This window comes from Ambystoma mexicanum, chromosome 7p (genome assembly GCF_040938575.1).
Source record: "Ambystoma mexicanum isolate Mex_15411 chromosome 7p, UKY_AmexF1_1, whole genome shotgun sequence".
In the NCBI taxonomy this organism is placed as follows: Eukaryota; Metazoa; Chordata; class Amphibia; order Caudata; family Ambystomatidae; genus Ambystoma; species Ambystoma mexicanum.
The window spans coordinates 542956186-542974527 of NC_090939.1; positions in this window are offsets into that span (position 1 = coordinate 542956186).

Consider the following 18342-nt stretch of genomic DNA (forward strand, 5'->3'; position numbering starts at 1 on the left):
CACAGATGACAATCTCTCTTCCTCCAAACACCTCCCAACTCTCCCTCTCCCTCTGATGGTCCACCTCCTCTCCTCCCCAACAACTCTCCTCCCTCAGCTGACAACTCTCTCTTCACCCAACTTCCTCCAGATTATTCCTGTAGCCTCTGGCTTCGTCTGCCTCCTCGCCTCTCCGTACTATTCCCTCTTGCCACTCTCCACCAAACTCTGTCCTCCAACTACTACACAAACCAAAATTGCTACCAGAATGAATAGCATGTTTTTTTTTTATAGCAGGGTATCTCCTGCCCTGTGGTAGAGCTTGGGAATATTGAGGGCACCTGTACAGTGAGGGTTGTGCTGTCTTTTCATTGGGCCAAGGGTTGGTGGCCATGTGCCTTGTACTGGGGGCTGGCCTGAGGTTACTTGAAGGCCTGCCATAATCTTAGATTCCAGAAGGGCAGTGGACAGGGTCCGGAGTCTCACTCTCTCTCCCTGAAACTCTTGCTTTCATTGCCTGCTTTTATATGGGTCCCGCTGAACTCTAGCCACACACTGGAACACATACAATAACTTCATGAGGGGAGGAACTGTGGTGTGTAAATTGGTGCAAGGTGCCAGTTTGATGTCTATAGGATTCAGTACTTATGAGATTTTGTGTTGGCTGGGTGCCTTCAGGATGTTCTCGGCACTCTTGTGAAGTATATGCTCTCCTTTTTCCTTCTAGTTACCTTTCCATGTGCTGGCTGGGGAACGTCGTTGACATGTGTCGTGGTCTGGCTTTCTTTTTTCCAAAGAAGCTGCCATCGTTGCCATGACGGCTACTTGTTCTGACCTGTACAGCCGTGTCCTTGGGGGAGACTAGCTGAGCAAGCAGCGTGTTAGCCCATACTTCTCTGTTTTCTCTGAGGTGCACAAGTAGATGGGTGCCATCTTTTTAGCCTAGTGTGTTTTCAGAAAAAGATCCACCATGCACAGACAGCAGTGGTGGAGCGGGAAATGACCACTGTGAGAACTCTTCAGATGTTTTCCTCTTCATGGACAAGCACATCTGACACTCTTTTCCTTTGACATGACTGCGGCCGTAAATTCAAGCAGTCAAAGGCAAAACAGGGAAGTGTCAGGTCCCGTCTCACCTCCTTTTCCTAACAGCTGTTGGCACCATTCGCGAAGGCGTTACCACAAATAACGCTAGCCCTCCTCACAACTGAATAGATGTAGATGCAGTGGTAAGGGAGGGTCCTGTTAAGGGACACAATTCCATGTCCAATTAAGTCTTTTATTGATGTATCCATCAATGAGGTGAGGTTTGAGTGGTTTGGTGTGGTCCTTCTCATCTTGATCATATGCAGCCGGCTAGGAGATTTGTTTTTTCTCATTTATTCTTTAAATGCTCACCGAGAATAGCCATGTTCTAAGGCATTCTTATGTAAGGAAGACACATAAACGTCGCAGGTGTTGTGTCCCGTTCATATTGAGAGCTTTTTAGGGAAAATACGATTAAAAAGAGATACTGGGAGCTTCTTTGAGATCTAGTGATAAAATGAAGGGGTGCTGATTTTAGTCTGAGTGCTGAAAAGGTGCATATGAATCATACAAGAAGTCATGGGGGGATAAACAAGGGCAATGACTCTAGAAAGTAGTGAAAAGGCAAAAAAGTGCAAATATTATACTGAGCTATATCACAAGGCCCATGGAAAATGGCCTATAACAGAAAACAATAAGTCAGATTAGTGAACATTTCATTTGATTGAAAGTTGTATTGGGCTTATGACCCGACAGCTTCAGCAAGGCATGGAGGGGACTCCATGGCTGGGCAAGATTATGGACGAGTGAAATGTAAGGAGGCAGGTGATAATACAACATTGAGAATATTACTGGCACAGCTCCACACAAACTAAATAAGTGAGTTCAAGCAGGGGAAAGGGGGAAATCATGATACAATACAGATATGATATGATATGGTATTTATAACGCACCTATACACAAGTGTTTCAAGGCATGACGAGGCAAGGGAGGGGGAACAGAGGGAAGACAAAGACAACGATCTTACTAGGCCAGGTGTCATTGAAATCGTGCAAGTGCAGGGGCAGGAGGAGGAGAAAAGTGCGGCGGGGGAGGACAGTGCAGTATATGGGATTGACAATAAAAAATATAAATAGAATAAATAACAGCAATAAATAAGTGCGGCCAGCTGATGGTAAGTGCAAGGGAAGTGCCGACATCAGGTGTCAAGTGCTAGTAGGGGACTGTAGGGATACAGAAAACAGTCCCCAAGTGCGGTGGTTGCCAGGGAAGAGAGGATGAGAAAGTGCATATAGTAAATGTAATGGTTAGAGGGTCAAAATAAGGTTGGAAGTGTCAAGATAAAGAAGTACACCAACTCAATATGTCATAGATATGGGTAATCAGTGGCTAGAGTGTAAAAGGTGAGCAAATTAGTGCTGAGAAATTTGGCACACAGTCCTATGTGAGGTGTCAAGGGGACTGGTGGAACGGGGCAGGTGTGGAGGTCAGGTTTTACTTCTGCCCTGAGGATTTAATAGAAATAACTGATATGAGACATTAAAAAGAAATACTACATCACAGGGTTATTAGTGGAGGCGTGAGAAATCGGGTCCCAAAAAGATCCATCAGTGTGCCTACTCTACCTCATAATGAGATATCAACATACAGTCAGTGAGGCCCAAGCCACCAAGTTGAGGAAGCTTCCTGCTTCCGATTGTCACAACTCTTCTAAACACTATGCAGTAACAGCAACTGGTTACTAGCTGCATCTAACAGTCATCCTTTGCTCACCCAGGCGGCCCAAGCCTGAATAGAAAAATGGTCCAAAGTTGTATACATGACTCAAATTTTACTGCCATGGTGAGTATTCTGATAAACGATATGAGTACAACATCCAGTTTCCATTGCATGCTCACAAGGAATGCATGCTTGCATCACTATCACACGCATGTTTAATAAATTGGCTGTCATTCTTGTGTTTCCAAAATGCAATTTGTTTGTAAGAAAAACAACCAGCATCTGACATTCAGTGCACTCACATTATTCGCAACCTAGCTCCATCCCTAAATTTCACCCACACTACTCCGGCATCCCTCCCTCCCCTGTGAGTGTCAGGGGGTTCCCCCAGAAAATGTTGTCAATTTCCAGCACTGAATACGGTGTATTTCCGGAATATGCTTGGTACATTGAAAGAATGTGGTCGAACTGTTTGATAGATTATGTAAATAAATTAGAGGTTCTTCATGAATGAAGATTTCTTGCTGAACTCCAGAAGGTTTTTTGGCAGCAGCCTTAGGTGACGAGGCAATTTGGACATGCGGTTACTGGGTGGATGTTCAGACAAGAATAGCATAACAGATAGCACATGTACAACAGGCAACAGGGAAGGGATAACATGAGACCTCCTAATGTCACAACTGTGGATCACTAGAGAACAAAGTCCAGTATCTGACATTCATCTGATACATTTGTTAAAAAATAATTTCAAATATTGTACTAGACTTGAGTAATAAAAAGGGAGACCCTAGACTTGTTATGGATGATCTGGAAAAGGATTACATTTAGAATAGTCTGGCTGGGACTGATTCTCCAGAGAGATCCTCAGCTTTGGAGGAACCAAAGAAATCTTAGCTATAGGAGTTTATGTTAGATATTGGAGGTATCTAAATTAAAATATAGACTAATCGCATATGATTTTCAAGCAGGGTGTATTTGAAAGAAGCATACCATAACAGGTGCATTTGTGGAGTGCATGTTCACCCCTATCGTGGCACTATGAACAGATAACACATGTTTAGTATTGTCCAGCTCAATGAAGCTTATTATATCAACTGGGGAATGACGGACATCTTAATTGGTCTGCCAATGTCGAAACTGTTGCTGTGAGGTCCAGCATAGATGCCTATAGTAAATGCGCTAGTCCAGTGAGCCACAGGCCCAGCATGGGTGCTTTCAAAAACGAAATGACAACAGCAGCAGGGTGACTCCTACATTAAATGCACAAGAGTGGCACCATCATATAAGTTTTAATGGGTAAGATGTGGGAGCATGGTGCAGAAGGTTAAGATAAAGCGGAGAGTTGAAATTGGAACAGGAAAGGGAAGTGGACCAGAAAGTCGGAGGAGGAGGACATAGGGGGTTTGTAATTAGTTTAGGTAGAAATGAGGGTGGGAACAGACTGCTGCATTAGGATAGGTGGTGTGTTACCATTTTAGCTGTGATACATTAAATAAACCCACAATAAGTTGTAGATTGTATTTTAAGACTTCGAACCACGCATGCCATTCCCGTGCCCACTGGGTTCTCAGTGATGGAGATTGCAGTTGTGGTCTTGATATCTTCCATAGTCAGGCAGCACTGGTCCCTACTCTAGGGTCTGCTCTGTATACTTGAGGGGATTTACAAGGGGACGATGTCCACTAAGAGGGGAGGGGACATGTGCCGTTCTTGCTTCCTCGTGCCTGCGCACTGCATTCCTGACATCTCATCCCTTCTAGGGAAAAGGAAGACGGCAGATTATGAACAGGATGAACTTCCGTATATGCTGTAAGCGATATTCAATCAACACTACAGCCAAGTCAATGCCTAGTCTGGGATGCTGAGGAAAACCCTTATTAATGTATTTTTATGTCTAGTTCAGTACTCTGGATGACCACCCTTGTATAACACCCCCCTCTTAGAATCCCCCTGACCCCACTGAGCCAAGAAGTAGGTTTGTTTTGCAAATTAAAAGGTTTATTTGAGAATTTAAACAATATATATATATCACACTTTATAATAAATTGATAACTGATATCACACTTCAGAATATGACCGTGATCAACAATGGATAATCTGGCACTAGCACACTTCTTTACAATCAATGAGGAGTTAGTATAGGATGGATAAAGTAGCAAAAATACTTTTATGATTTCAAGGGAAAAGCAATGAGGAATAAAATTCAGTACAGAAATACTTGATATGATTTTAGCAAAAGATAAGATAATCACTTTTTCTCTGGCAATTCACCCCCCTCCCCTATGCAATGTAAGAAATGGAAGGAGATGGAAAGAGGAGCACACAGTTCTCAGGAATGCAATCAAATACAATACGAAATTCAGTTCCCCCCCAGCAAGCTTAGAGGAAACAGGTAGGAGTTTGAAACACAGGCCCAAAATGCTTTTTAAATGTGATGGCAATGGATGGGAAAATGTGATTTTAATTCCCTCTAGAGATTCAGGTTGAGTGGGAGATGCGTGTTGGTATTAGTTCAGGCTCACTTTAGCGATGCTCTATGAGTTATTACCAAGTTGCAAACGGATTTTAACAAAAGAAAGAATGGAGATGCTATTTTGACAAGTGGAGAAATTGAGCCAAAATCGCAAATCGCGGTAAATTTCGTGAGTACGCAAATTGTGATTACGGAAAAAGTATAAGGAGTAGGAAGTCGGTTCTAGGCTTGTTAAATCTCGTTCCTAGCCCAAACGGTTCCAGAGATACGGACGATTAAATAAAGGTAGTTTTTCAGATTTAAAGTAAACTCAAAATGACAGGTGACAGCTTGCAGCTGCAGAATTGACAGGTGACAGTTGTGCAGCTTTAAAAATGACAGATGACACGATTTCTAGGAGGCAGTTCTACTTAGGTTAAATAGTTTGGATTAGATTATTTTAACTAAGAGATTGGTTCTGCACAGTTCTGCTAGGTACTCACAATATAAATTTGAACTAGGCCTCGTCACGGATCTGGTCAACACGTCCAGCTGCGGTTCTGTCTGCTCGGCGGGTCATTCAGGCACCGGTTCTGCTCAGAGCGATCTGGGTCAGCTCTGCTCTGCTGGTCTAGCCTCTCTGGATTCTGGATGTAACACTGCTTTCTGGGTACTGCTACAGGTTCTTGCAAAAATTCTCGGCAAAACTTCTAACAGCTCGCCCGGCTGTTGAATAGTTTGGTTAGTTTTGAGGCCTGCTGAAGAGGATTCAGCTGGTGGACTCAGGCCTCTCTGCTACAAATTCTGGAGTTAATTTCTGCTACAGGTTCTGGAGATTGATGGATTTGAAGTCTGGATCTCTGGATGTGAAGTCGTCGGTCAGCATGCTCCGCAGCAAATGGAATTGAATGTCTCTACCTGTCCCAGCAGTCTCTTTTTATGTGTTTTGGAAATGGGTGTGTGCCTGGGCCTAGCTAAGCCTGCCCCTCTCTACTTGTCATTGGCCAATTCCTCCTCTCTCCCATGATTGGGGGAAGGAAATGGATTGTCATCATGATGAGGTCTGTTTATGGGTCAGAGGATCCTCCCCTGGTCAGTTTGCCCACAAATCTATATTTGATTCAAAATACATCTTTCCCAGATATACAATTTGTTGAAATTACATGTACACATTATATATTCCTTATGGTCCATGCTTGTCCGCCTCTGATCTTCCTGGGGGCTTGCATTCAAAAATGACAACATTTTGCGCTTTTTAACTGGTTTTGCAATATCGGACATTTACCCAAAATTACACACATGTACGCAAGGAGTATGGACATTAATTGATGAAGTGTCAGATTTTTAACATGCAGACATTTGGAGTAAGATCCTATTTTCCGCTAGCAACCCCCCAGAATACACCACAGGGTCCTAACGCCTCTTAAAATGTTCACAGAAAAATCACAAAAATAATGATATTACTTATATAATTCTGACAAGTCCGCACTATGAGTTATCTATCTTTTTAAAATTATGCTCTGGTCAAAAAGGGGTGTGGCTTCCCACATCACAGGGTGGAATAACTGGTTTATCCACTTCCCCCAAGCTCAGCTGGCTTGCAGAGGCACTGCCCCCCCCAGTTTCCCCTAAGAGGAAGCTATTTTACGAAGCCCCCAATATAACATTTGCCTGAGTCCAAGACAGGCCTTTGTTCAACTCCCTGTAGTCCCCAGCTGCTGCACCCCTAATCTAATCAGAGAGGTGTTAACTCCTTTTGGCCAGGGGCAGAGTGGCTGAGCATCCAGTTTCAACTCCTGTCGGGGGTAGTTGTCAGGCAGAATTCAGTTTCATTAAGCCAGGTTTCAGCTAAATGTCACTTTTTGTTCCCAGTTTTCTACATTCAAATCAAACTGACAATTTGTACCTATACATTAAATAATGACTTCCTTCAAGTCATTTCAGAATATAGTTTTACATTGTATCCACCTCTTAGCAAGTCTTTCCTTGGCCTGGTTTTGTTTCATTTTTTCAGTTTTACACAAAAGTCTGGTGGTTTTAAAACGCCAGCTTTCTGATAGTGGTGAGTACTGGTAATGCAACCGTTTTTGGGATTAAGAAAATGAATTCCCCACAGTTCTGGGTTGCTTTTGGCAATCAGCATTGCCATTCCCAATGGTTTCAGGCTACTGTGTGTGTAGCCCAATGGTGGTTAGGCAGTGCCCTCCTGTGCTCACAACATAGGTAAAAATGGGTGGCAGCCTATTCTTCATGTTTTCCCTGTGCACTCTCTGGGGAGTTCTGGCCATCATGATGTTTTCCATTCCATACTGCACAGTTTTATTGTAGGGCTTGGATGCATGGGTAAAAACATCCCACAAGCCCCCCCTCTTGCGATGGCCATTCTGTCCTTTCGCTGATGGAACTCGCAAGATCTGGGATGTTCGCCTCCTCTTCTTCCAATTCCATGGATGGCACAGTTCAGCATCTTTTCCTCCCTCCAGTCGATCAATCAGTTCTCCTTGCTGGTCCTGATGGGAGGATTGGGCGGTACCCCGGGCCCCTCGGGTCTCTGCTCCCGGTCCCCGGTCGTCCTCCTTGGTCAGTCTCCATGGTTTCATCTCTCCTAGGATGATAAAGCAAAGCGGCAATACCTATTCGTAGACATTTCTTCACCACTATTAATGGTGTGGCGAACATATACATTTTATGAATCAGAAGATATGAACATATACATTTTCTTTTTTAAATTAGGAGACAAGAACATATATATATACAAGGATCACAGAATTTTATATGCTGTATGTGGAATATTTTAGGGTTGGAACTGAATTACTCTGGAGCGGCCCCATCTTGGATTCCAGTGGATTCCTCCAGTTGTTGCAGAGTGTGTTTGGGATGGCAACACTTTAGCTGATTTATATGTACCCACTTGTCTTCCCCTTCCGCCAGACTGCCTTTGGGGATGCAGATCTTATAGGCAACAGGGGAGATCTTGTCTATAATTTCAAACGGTCCCTTCCATGTAGGCAAGAATTTTCGCTGTTTGGCCTGGTTCCTTTGGAAATTGTATAGATAGACCTGATCACCCACCTTATATTCCTTTCGGGTAGTTTTTAAATCATAGTGGGTCTTCATGCTCTCAGCTGATCTGAGCATAGGCAAAAGCATGCTGAAGGTGTTTCCTTAAATTCTCCACATACTCATGAGTTGTGGAGGCATTTATCAACAATTGCTCTTGGGTTCTGTAGAGCAAATGCTGGGGAAGCACCATCTTGCGTCCAGTCATCAACTCAAATGGTGACATTTTGGTTGCAGATGAAGGGGTAGATCTGATGGCCATTAGGACCAGAGGTAATCGGATATCCCAACTTGGCCCAGAATCTGCCACAAACTTTTTTAAGATGCTCACAATGGTTCGGTTATATCTCTACACTGCTCCAGAATAAGCTGGCCTGTAAGCAATGTGTAGCTTCCTTTTAACCCCCAGTATCTCCCACATCTTTGTCATTACTTCACTGGTGAAGTGGCTACCTCTGTCTGACTCAATCCTTTGAGGTAGACCAAAATGGGAAAAGATGTGGTTAATCATCAGGGCAGGTGCTGTTTCTGCCTTGCAATTTGGGGCCAGGAGACATTCCACCCACTTGGTAAACAAGCATGTAACGGTCAACATGTACTTGTTTCCTCTAGACGAGCGAATCACAGGGCCTACAAAGTCGATTTGCAAATCTGACCATGGCAGTGTCATCCCCCTCTTTTGGAGAGGCACACGGTGTGAGGGATGATGGCTGAAATTGTGCACACACAAGACACCCCTTCAAGTATTGGTCGAGGTCCTGCCCCATGTGTGGCCAGTATGCAACCTCTCTTAAGATTTCCAGTGTTGTGTGAAACCCCCTATGACCGGCGGTGGCCGCATCATGGGCGTGACTTAACATCAGGCTTTGGAATGAGGTAGGAACCACCCACTGATCATGGCAAGCTTGGGATTTCCTTACCAACAAACCGTCTTGGATTCGGAACATTTTTGGACATTTCATCAACACTCTTAGGTCCTCTTTCCCAATGTAATCTGTGTCCGTCAGGGGAAAGTTCTCAGGGTCCTCAAGGTGTTGGTAAAACTTACCAATGATTGGATCCGCCTTCTGAGCTGTAATCAAATCAGCATCAGGGGTCTCCTTGCTCCATTGGGCAGTTGAAAGATCATTGTGAGCATTTGTCTGGGACCTAGTGATCGCAGTGACCTGGATTTCCCCCAACAGGAACTCTATTTCTATTAGATCCCCTTGGATGGCCCCGGTTTTGGCCAGCTGATCAGCTACGTCATTTCCAGTTTTGTCTGGTCCCTCTACTTTGGAATGACCCTTGATCTTTTTCCAGTAGATGGTCATCCCATTCGATGTGACCAGATCATCAATATTTTGGATTAACTTCCCATGTTTCAGGGGTTTGTTATTAGCGCATAACATGCCTCTGGTTTTCCAGTTGACCAGGTGCTCCACGAACCCGTTCCGTACATAATCCGAATCTGTGATTATGACCAGTTTGTAAAGTTGATGCTGGACAGCAGTGAGGTTGGCCTGATGCACAGCCATCAATTCTGCCACCTGACTACTTCGGGGACCAATTTTGTATCCAGCGGAGGGTTCTGGGAACTCCTTCACCCATGCATTCCCTACGCCAGCCACCAGTTCTTTCTCCCCGTCGTTGTCAACATGGTAAGAGCATCCATCCACATAGACACTGGGCATTCCCTCACACTTGTCTTCTTCAAAGACTTTGTGTGGGGAATTAAGGTATGCCTCCATGTTGTCCTTGATTTTTAGACTTTCGTCCTTGAGACAGTTTTCTCTGGCACAATCATGCAAGTCAGCCAGACATTGCGCGAGGGGACTCTTCTTGTTTTGGCCATATCTGACCTCCACAGGAAAGCCTTGCATTGACAGAATCCAGGAAGTAATTCGGGAATTACTCACATTTCCGGCCCGGATTCTGTCACTTTGGAGATATTGCAGAGGCTGGTGTGGAGTCTCCACTATGATGTGTTCCCCCTGGATAAACGGGCGGTAATTCTTCAATGCCCACACCGTTGCCAGGAGTGCCTTCTCACAATCGTTGAATTTTTCCTCCACAGAGGATAAAGTTTTGCTCGCATAGGAGATTACTTTATTGACCTTGTCATGCTTTTGGTATAATACTGCCGTCAAGCACGTATTAGAGAACCCCGTCTCCAAGAAGAACTCCTTGTTTCTGACAGGGTAAGCTAGGCAAGGCGCTTGTGAGAGGCTTCTTTTGAGTTGTCTTACTGCCTCGGATTGTTCTGGACCCCATTCCCACTTGACCCCCCCTTCAGGAGATGAATCAGGGGTCTAGTGATCTCTGCGTAGCCTTCAATGAACTTTCTGCTGTAATTAGTCAGTCCAAGGAGGCTCCTTAGTTCCCGCAGAGTTGTGGGGTCTTTCAGTTTCTGGAGTGCTTCCACTTTCTTTTCTTGGGGACAGAGACCCTGAGGAGTAATCTCATGCCCCAAGAAATTAACACGGGTTCTACACCACTGTGCTTTCTGAAAGGAAAGTTTTGCTCCGGCGGCCCTCAACTGTGTCAGAACATAACGGATCTCCGCTATGTGTTCCTCCACAGATTAACTTTTGATGAGGACATCATCTACATAAGCCAGGTTACCCCTCGCACCCAGGTCGGGCATGGCCTTATGCAGGAAAATGTTGAATTCATTGCCGGAATTGAGGTATCCGAAGGGAGTCCGGGTCCATGTGTACTGCTGGCCCCCAAAGGTAAAAGCCAGTTTTTATTGGTCCTCCATACTGACAGGCACGGTCCGGTATCCATTGGTCAGATCTATTGCTGTGAATACCTGTGACCCCTGAATCTGGGCCAGCCCTTGGTCAATGTAGGGCAGAGGCCATCGGGAAGTATGGACCCGTTTGTTGAGTTCCCTAAGGTCGGCGCAGAGTCTCCACTGGCCGTTTGGCTTCAATATTCCCAGCACCGGATTATTGAAAGTGCTGTGGACTGGATGGATTATTCCCTGGGACTCAAGGTTCTTAATTATTTCAGTAAGGCACTCCATGGATGCGAGAGGCAAGCGATATTGCTTTACAAACACTGGAGTCATTCCAGGGTCCGTGGGAATTGTTGTGGTGTGGATGTCGGTGCGACCACAGTCATATGAGTCTACCGCAAATTGATCTTGGAAATCCAAGAAAACTTGTTTCAACTTTTGCTTCTGTTCCAGAGTCACACAGGCATCAGCTAGGTTGACTCTCTCTTCCACCATCTGCCTGAAGCCTGGAAAGACTTCTGGTTTGGCTATCTCAGCGGCCTCCTCCAGCTGGGTGGAGAAGTCCCTGGTCAGAGTGCTGATTTGGACTGGAGGTTTCAGGTGGGAAAGGCAGCCCTCATGGACCTGAAAAATCACCTCATCCCTCCTGAAGTCACAAGTCACATCTTCCTTACCATAAGGGCAAAAAGTGTACACCAGAAAGTTCCCCCCATGCCGGGTGAAAATCCTGTCTGGTGTTGTATTGTCCTCACTGTCACTGTCAAAACAGTCCTTGGGGATTGGTCCTAACAGTTAATTTCCTAAATCAATGGAGAAATGTCGGTCATCAATCGCCATTCCAATAATGGTGCCTGCGGCTAGAGTAATACTCTTTAAGTCGCTGTTATCCACCTCTATTGGAATGGTGTCATGTTCTGTGTTGACTAATGGTGTTGGGTTTACCCCTAACCCTTGCTGTTGGAGAGAAGCATTTAGATGGATATAAGCATCAGGGTTTTTCAATTTTTGTCCTCTTTTAACTTTCACTTCCAGGGAGAATTGTCGGGTCCTTTCTGGGATGGTGACTTCCTCTTTGATCTGAATTTCAACTGCATAAGGTAGCAATTGAGCTGACCTAAATGCTTTTTCTGGATCATCAAAGCCCATGGGATTATTCGCTAATCGGGACCAAGCTTTGAAGTTTATTAGGTCCAAACTAATGGCAAAGCGATTGAGAATGTCACTGCCTAAGTAAAAGGCGGCAGTGACGTCTCGCACGACCCAACAATTATGGACTATGCTCTTGTTGCCAATGGAGATTTTGAGCATACACCTGCTTGGCAGGAGATGTTTGGAATTAGGTGCTTCCAGGTCCATTTCCCATTTGTCTATCAGTTTGAATGTGGGAATGGCTGGATCTTTTGGGAGTTGGCGGAACATGGCTTTGCTGATGAAGCTCTTACCGTTGTTCACACACACTCAAGCGAGAACAGGGTCCTTCCCATCATTTAACTGAACAGGGATGAACAACCGCTCTCCAATTTGCTGAATATCAGCCAGGCTCTGAGCTGATTTCACATCTTTCTGGACTATAGGAGTGGGAGTTTCTGATTGTGGATTAGTAAAGAATTTCAGGGTGTTTCCTTCCAGTGTGGAATGCCACCTTAAACTGGAAGGAAGGTTGATTTTCAGAAATAGAGAAGACCCCCCATCACCAGTCTGTTGTCCTACTGCTATTTCTGTCACGTCTGGAGTTTGGTTGTTCTGGAAGTGAAATTCTACTTTGTCAGATTTTTGTTCAACCATGTGGCAGGTGCCGTTTAAACTAACATGGTTGACACTCTGTTTTAATTTTATTGGTCGGCTAGTCTGGGTCCAGAGGACCTTGTTTACACAATCTATTAGGGGTGACAACCTTCTCAGGAGGTCATTCCCTAGTAAAGAAGAGGTGCCCTCTGGAGTCACTACTATGACCGGGTGTTTCACCTTGTGTCGCCCAATTTTAATGTCCAAGTCTGCAGTCCCCTCAATGGGAATTTCCTTCCCGTCAAAGTTCTGCAGTTGTCCAGGAAGAGAGGTGAGAGGAATTCGGTAATTCTCCCCCCTTCCTGCATTTAGTTCCTCAAAGGCCCTTTTGGACAGAAGGGTAGCTTGGGATCCAGTGTCCACCAGTGCCAAAATTGTACCCTGCCCCTGTACTTGTACCGGGGCATAGTATCTTCCCTTCTTCTCCTCAAGGGGGCACAGATAATGCACATTTTTGGACAACTGGTGGGCTACCTTTCTGGTTTTGGACATTGCTAGCGAAGAGATTTGGGCAGAATTCTGTGGAGAGCCTTGGGAATCTGAAAGAAAAAGTTGGCAACTGGAGATCAGAGCCATTGTGGGTTCCCCTGGTTCCGGTTCTGGGCCGCCCCGCCCTTTTTGGAGGCAGTCATCAGGATGGGTTTGACCCTTGGGATTTTGGTATTGTCGGTTCTGGGATGAGATGATGGGCGGCGGTAGGTCAGTCTCCACATCTCCCCAGTCTGGATTGGAATCCCTTGGGACCCATTTTTCCTTGGGAGGAGTTCCCCCATCTCTGAAGGAGAAGATCCTTTTCCCAGGATCTTCTGAGGATCCCTCGCCCTCAAATTGGAAGACCTGTACCTCCTCCACAAAGTGGGTCTGTTTGGGTCCTTTGTTTCTCCTACCCCCCCTCTGCTCCTTGGGAGGCAGGCTTTCAGGGGCAGGAGATTTTGTTTCCGGTTCCTGGTTTTCCAGGGGCTGTTTACAAGTTGGGAAGGAAGCTTCCTCCAAGGCTTTACACCCCCCTTCCCCTTGTGCCTCCTCCCTGGGAACCAGTGGGTTATTGGGGTGCTGCCCCTGTCATTGTTCTGGAGCTCCAGGTCCAGAGTTTGGGGCATTCTGCGGTGGCATGCTCATCTGAGGGTTCTGTTGAGCCCTCAGTATGTGACCCAGATCTCGTGCCATATTTTGGACCTGGCGCTCAAGTTATGAAACCCGCTCAGGCTGATACGGGGCTCTATTTTCTCCCCTGGGCTGATCCCGGGAAGGGTAGCTATCCCTTCTCTGGTAGTACCCCTGGTTGGGAAGATTTTGGTACCCCTCCACCCTTGGCCTCCCCTCTCCCGGATTAGGTTGTCTGGGCTCAGGGAATTGGGGAAAGAAGGATGGATGATTTTGGGGCTGGAAATTGGGTGGATACCTGGGGAAAAAGTTCTGCCCAGGATTTGGTGAATTTCTGCCCTCCTGGGGGAAGTTAGGAGGGAAGTTCCCTGGGTCAGGTGCTTGGCTGGATCCCCCCCTTGGGCTGGAGGAGTCCACACATAACCCAGGATTGGTCGGTTTCCCTTGTAACAGGGACTTATATAGTCAGGGGGGCGGGGGACCCCATTTGTGGGACTACCTCCTAGACTCCCTGTCTGTGACTGGCCCGAGGGCCTTCTGGGCTGTGAATTATTTGGTGCAGGCATGTTTTTAGGCCCCCATCTCCAAATCTAAAACAGGGGCAACCTTTACCTCTGCCACCTTGGCAGCAGCAGGGGTGCTGTTGGTTTTGTGGTTTTTCGGCGCATTATTTTTATTTTCGATGGGCTTCTGCACCTCATAGATCTGGGTAGCCTGTTCAATGACCCAGTCTAAAGATCTTTTCTCATAAAAATCTCTCACGAGCTGGGTCATTATGTATTTGGGTAAGGCATGGAAAAACTATCAGTGCGCACCCTTCTGGTGGTCTGCGCAAAAGCACGCTTTAATTCTTGCACAAACTCTTGTGGGGCCTGATCCTCCCCACATTGCAAATTGTAGGCTGCCTTGCGAGCCTCTTGAGGATTTCTGTGCACAGAAAAATGGTTCAAGATGGCCGCCCTGTATGTGGACCACCTTGAATGGTTTTGATCCTCCAGCCCCGCAAAGAAACTGAAGTATTCTGGTGAGAAGGTCCACTTTACATATTGAATACAACTTTGGCTGTCCTTCAAATGGAAAGTCTCCATCATTTGCTCATAGAGCTCCAAGTGTTCCCAAACAGAATACTTGGCGTTCTTATGATAAGGCGTGATGACACTCCTTAGTGCCTTTATTTGTTTCAATGGGTCCTTAAGCAAGGCCCTTTTTGCCTTATTGGCCTTTTTGGTTCGGGTAACCCTGGTCCATTCATCCTCCGACTCAGAAGCGCTGCTCCCAGAGGTGCCCGTCTGATCTTCCAGGTTTTCCCGGATTCTGCGAGCCTGGGAATGGCTGGCAGAATGTGGGGACCTGGTCTCCTGTGTCCTGTGACGCTCAGAGGAGTCTTCAGATCCCTCCTTGCTACCAGGATTTGCTGGGTATCCCCCCCACTGACCTAACTGGGCAGAGGTTTTCAGGATGCCCTTAGTGGGCCTACTCTCCTGGGGTTCCCCACTAAATTGCACTGTGCTTGGGTGCCCATACCCGGATGCCCGCCCCTCCACTCCTGGGTGGTACTGGCCTATGAGCCCCATACTTTTAGCTGGATAGTGATCTGCCATCCCTGTGGCCCCGTGCTCATGTGCGCCAGGGAACATGGGGGTGGCAGAGTCCAGGGACTGGTAGAGGTGAAGGCCTCTGGCACTAGGGCTCCTGAGGTTATGCTCAGGAGTTTCTCTTTCCCAGCGAACCTCATCTCTATCCGCCCCTGTTCCCTGTTGCAATGCAAGAGCCTGCGCTTTCAGTTCCTCAGTTAAGGCCTTTCTAGACTCTATCAGTCTCTCCTGCATCGCTACCTGTTGCTGGAGCCTATCATTGTGCTGACAGAGAGCCTCATTTTCTCTCTGTGCCTCCTGATTGGTCCTGGAGTACTGGGCCAGTCTCTGCTGCAGGAGGGTTACCTCCTCAGACCCATCCCTACTGGCCTGCTCCTTTCTTGCCAGAGCCTCCTCCACCCTCCTGGTGTGATCTAGCAAGCCCTGATGCTCTTTTTGGAGGTCACCCAGCCCCTGGAGGGCCAAGTGATTTTCTTCAATTTTTCTTTTTAAGTGGCAGACTTCCTGGCCTAAGGTATCCCTTTCCTGACTAAGAGCCTGCATCTGTGCCGCCAGGTCGTCCCTTTGCCTTTTGAAGGCACAAGCTTTCTGGCGCTCCTGGTCAAACTCTTCCTGGGTAGCCAGGTCTTTCAAAATCAGTTTATTGCTCTCTGCCTTCTCCCTATCTAGGTGGCTTTGCAGGGTGACTACCTGCTCGGCACATGCCCTGTTGAAATCTAATTGTTGCTCCAGCTTTTTCTGGCTCTGCAGTAGGGAGTCCAAACATTCTTGGTACTCCTTCTGCAAGGCCAGAAATCTGGTATCCTGGTCCGCCTTTTCCTGTTGCAGCACATCCATATCCTTCTTTATTTTAGTGATGTACTGTCTGCTGTCCTTTTCTGACTCCTGGCTCCTGAGCAGCCTCTGCTCAGAAGAGTCCAGATCAGATTGGGCCTTCTCTAACGCCATATGTTGCCTATTTGCCAGATCTTGGCCTTCAGCACATTTGTCCTGCATGGCTCCCATATATAGATACAAATATGCCGCTATCATGGCAATCTTATTATGTTCATCTTTGGCTATAGGGGCATATATAGTTCACTCAGGGCCACATGTAGGGGACCCTGATCTCCCCATATATCTGACCCTTTTTCAGTGACCTGTTGCGCGATTGCCTGCAACCAGACCGTTTGGTCCTGATGAGTCCACTCACCTCTCACAAATAGTTTATGTAAGAAGTGCTCTCTGGCTATTTTCATATCTACCAAGGTCGTCATTCTGGAATTGGAGTTCCTTCCTGACTTACAGAAGTTTGTATTTTATTTTGCAAAACAGACCGTTTCCTTAGAGCGTTCCCTTGAGGGATGCTTTCACAGTGTAAAACAGCGTAGTGATCTAACCGGACATGTGTATCTGGTCAGTTGGCACACTGTATTAATCTGCACAAGTGGTAATTCTAACCCAGAATATCCCGGCTTTTAGCCCCCACTTCTGTAAGCGATATTCAATCAACACTACAGCCAAGTCAATGCCTAATCTGGGGCGCTGAGGAAAACCCTTATTAATGTATTTTTATGTCTAGTTCAGTACTCTGGATGACCACCCTTGTATAACACCCCCCTCTTAGAATCCCCCTGACCCCACTGAGCCAAGAAGTAGGTTTGTTTTGCAAATTAAAAGGTTTATTTGAGAATTTAAACAATATATATATATCACACTTTATAATAAATTGATAACTGATATCACACTTCAGAATATGACCGTGATCAACAATGGATGATCTGGCACTAGCACACTTCTTTACAATCAATGAGGAGTTAGTATAGGATGGATAAAGTAGCAAAAATACTTTTATGATTTCAAGGGAAAAGCAATGAGGAATAAAATGCAGTACAAAAATACTTGATATGATTTTAGCAAAAGATAAGATAATCACTTTTTCTCTGGCAATTCACCCCCCTCCCCTATGCAATGTAAGAAATGGAAGAAGATGGAAAGAGGAGCACACAGTTCTCAGGAATGCAATCAAATACAATACGAAATTCAGTTCCCCCCCAGCAAGCTTAGAGGAAACAGGTAGGAGTTTGAAACACAGGCCCAAAATGCTTTTTAAATGTGATGGCAATGGATGGAAAGTTCAATCTCGTTCCTAGCCCAAACGGTTCCAGAGATACGGACGATTAAATAAAGGTAGTTTTTCGGATTTAAAGTAAACTCAAAATGTCAGGTGACAGCTTGCAGCTGCAGAATTGACAGGTGACAGTTGTGCAGCTTTAAAAATGACAGATGACACGATTTCTAGGAGGCAGTTCTACTTAGGTTAAATAGTTTGGATTAGATTATTTTAACTAAGAGATTGGTTCTGCACAGTTCTGCTAGGTACTCACAATATAAATTTGAACTAGGCCTCGTCACGGATCTGGTCAACACGTCCGGCTGCGGTTCTGTCTGCTCGGCGGGTCAATCAGGCACCGGTTCTGCTCACAGCGATCTGGGTCAGCTCTGCTCTGCTGGTCTAGCCTCTCTGGATTCTGGATGTAACACTGCTTTCTGGGTACTGCTACAGGTTCTTGCAAAAATTCTCGGCAAAACCTCAAACAGCTCGCCCGGCTGTTGAATAGTTTGGTTAGTTTTGAGGCCTGCTGAAGAGGATTCAGCTGGTGGATTCAGGCCTCTCTGCTACAAATTCTGGAGTTAATTTCTGCTACAGGTTCTGGAGATTGATGGATTTGAAGTCTGGATCTCTGGATGTGAAGTCGTTGGCAGCATGCTCCGCAGCAAATGGAATTGAATGTCTCTACCTGTCCCAGCAGTCTCTTTTTATGTGTTTAGGAAATGGGTGTGTGCCTGGGCCTAGCTAAGCCTGCCCCTCTCTACTTGTCATTGGCCAATTCCTCCTCTCTCCCAAGATTGGGGGAAGG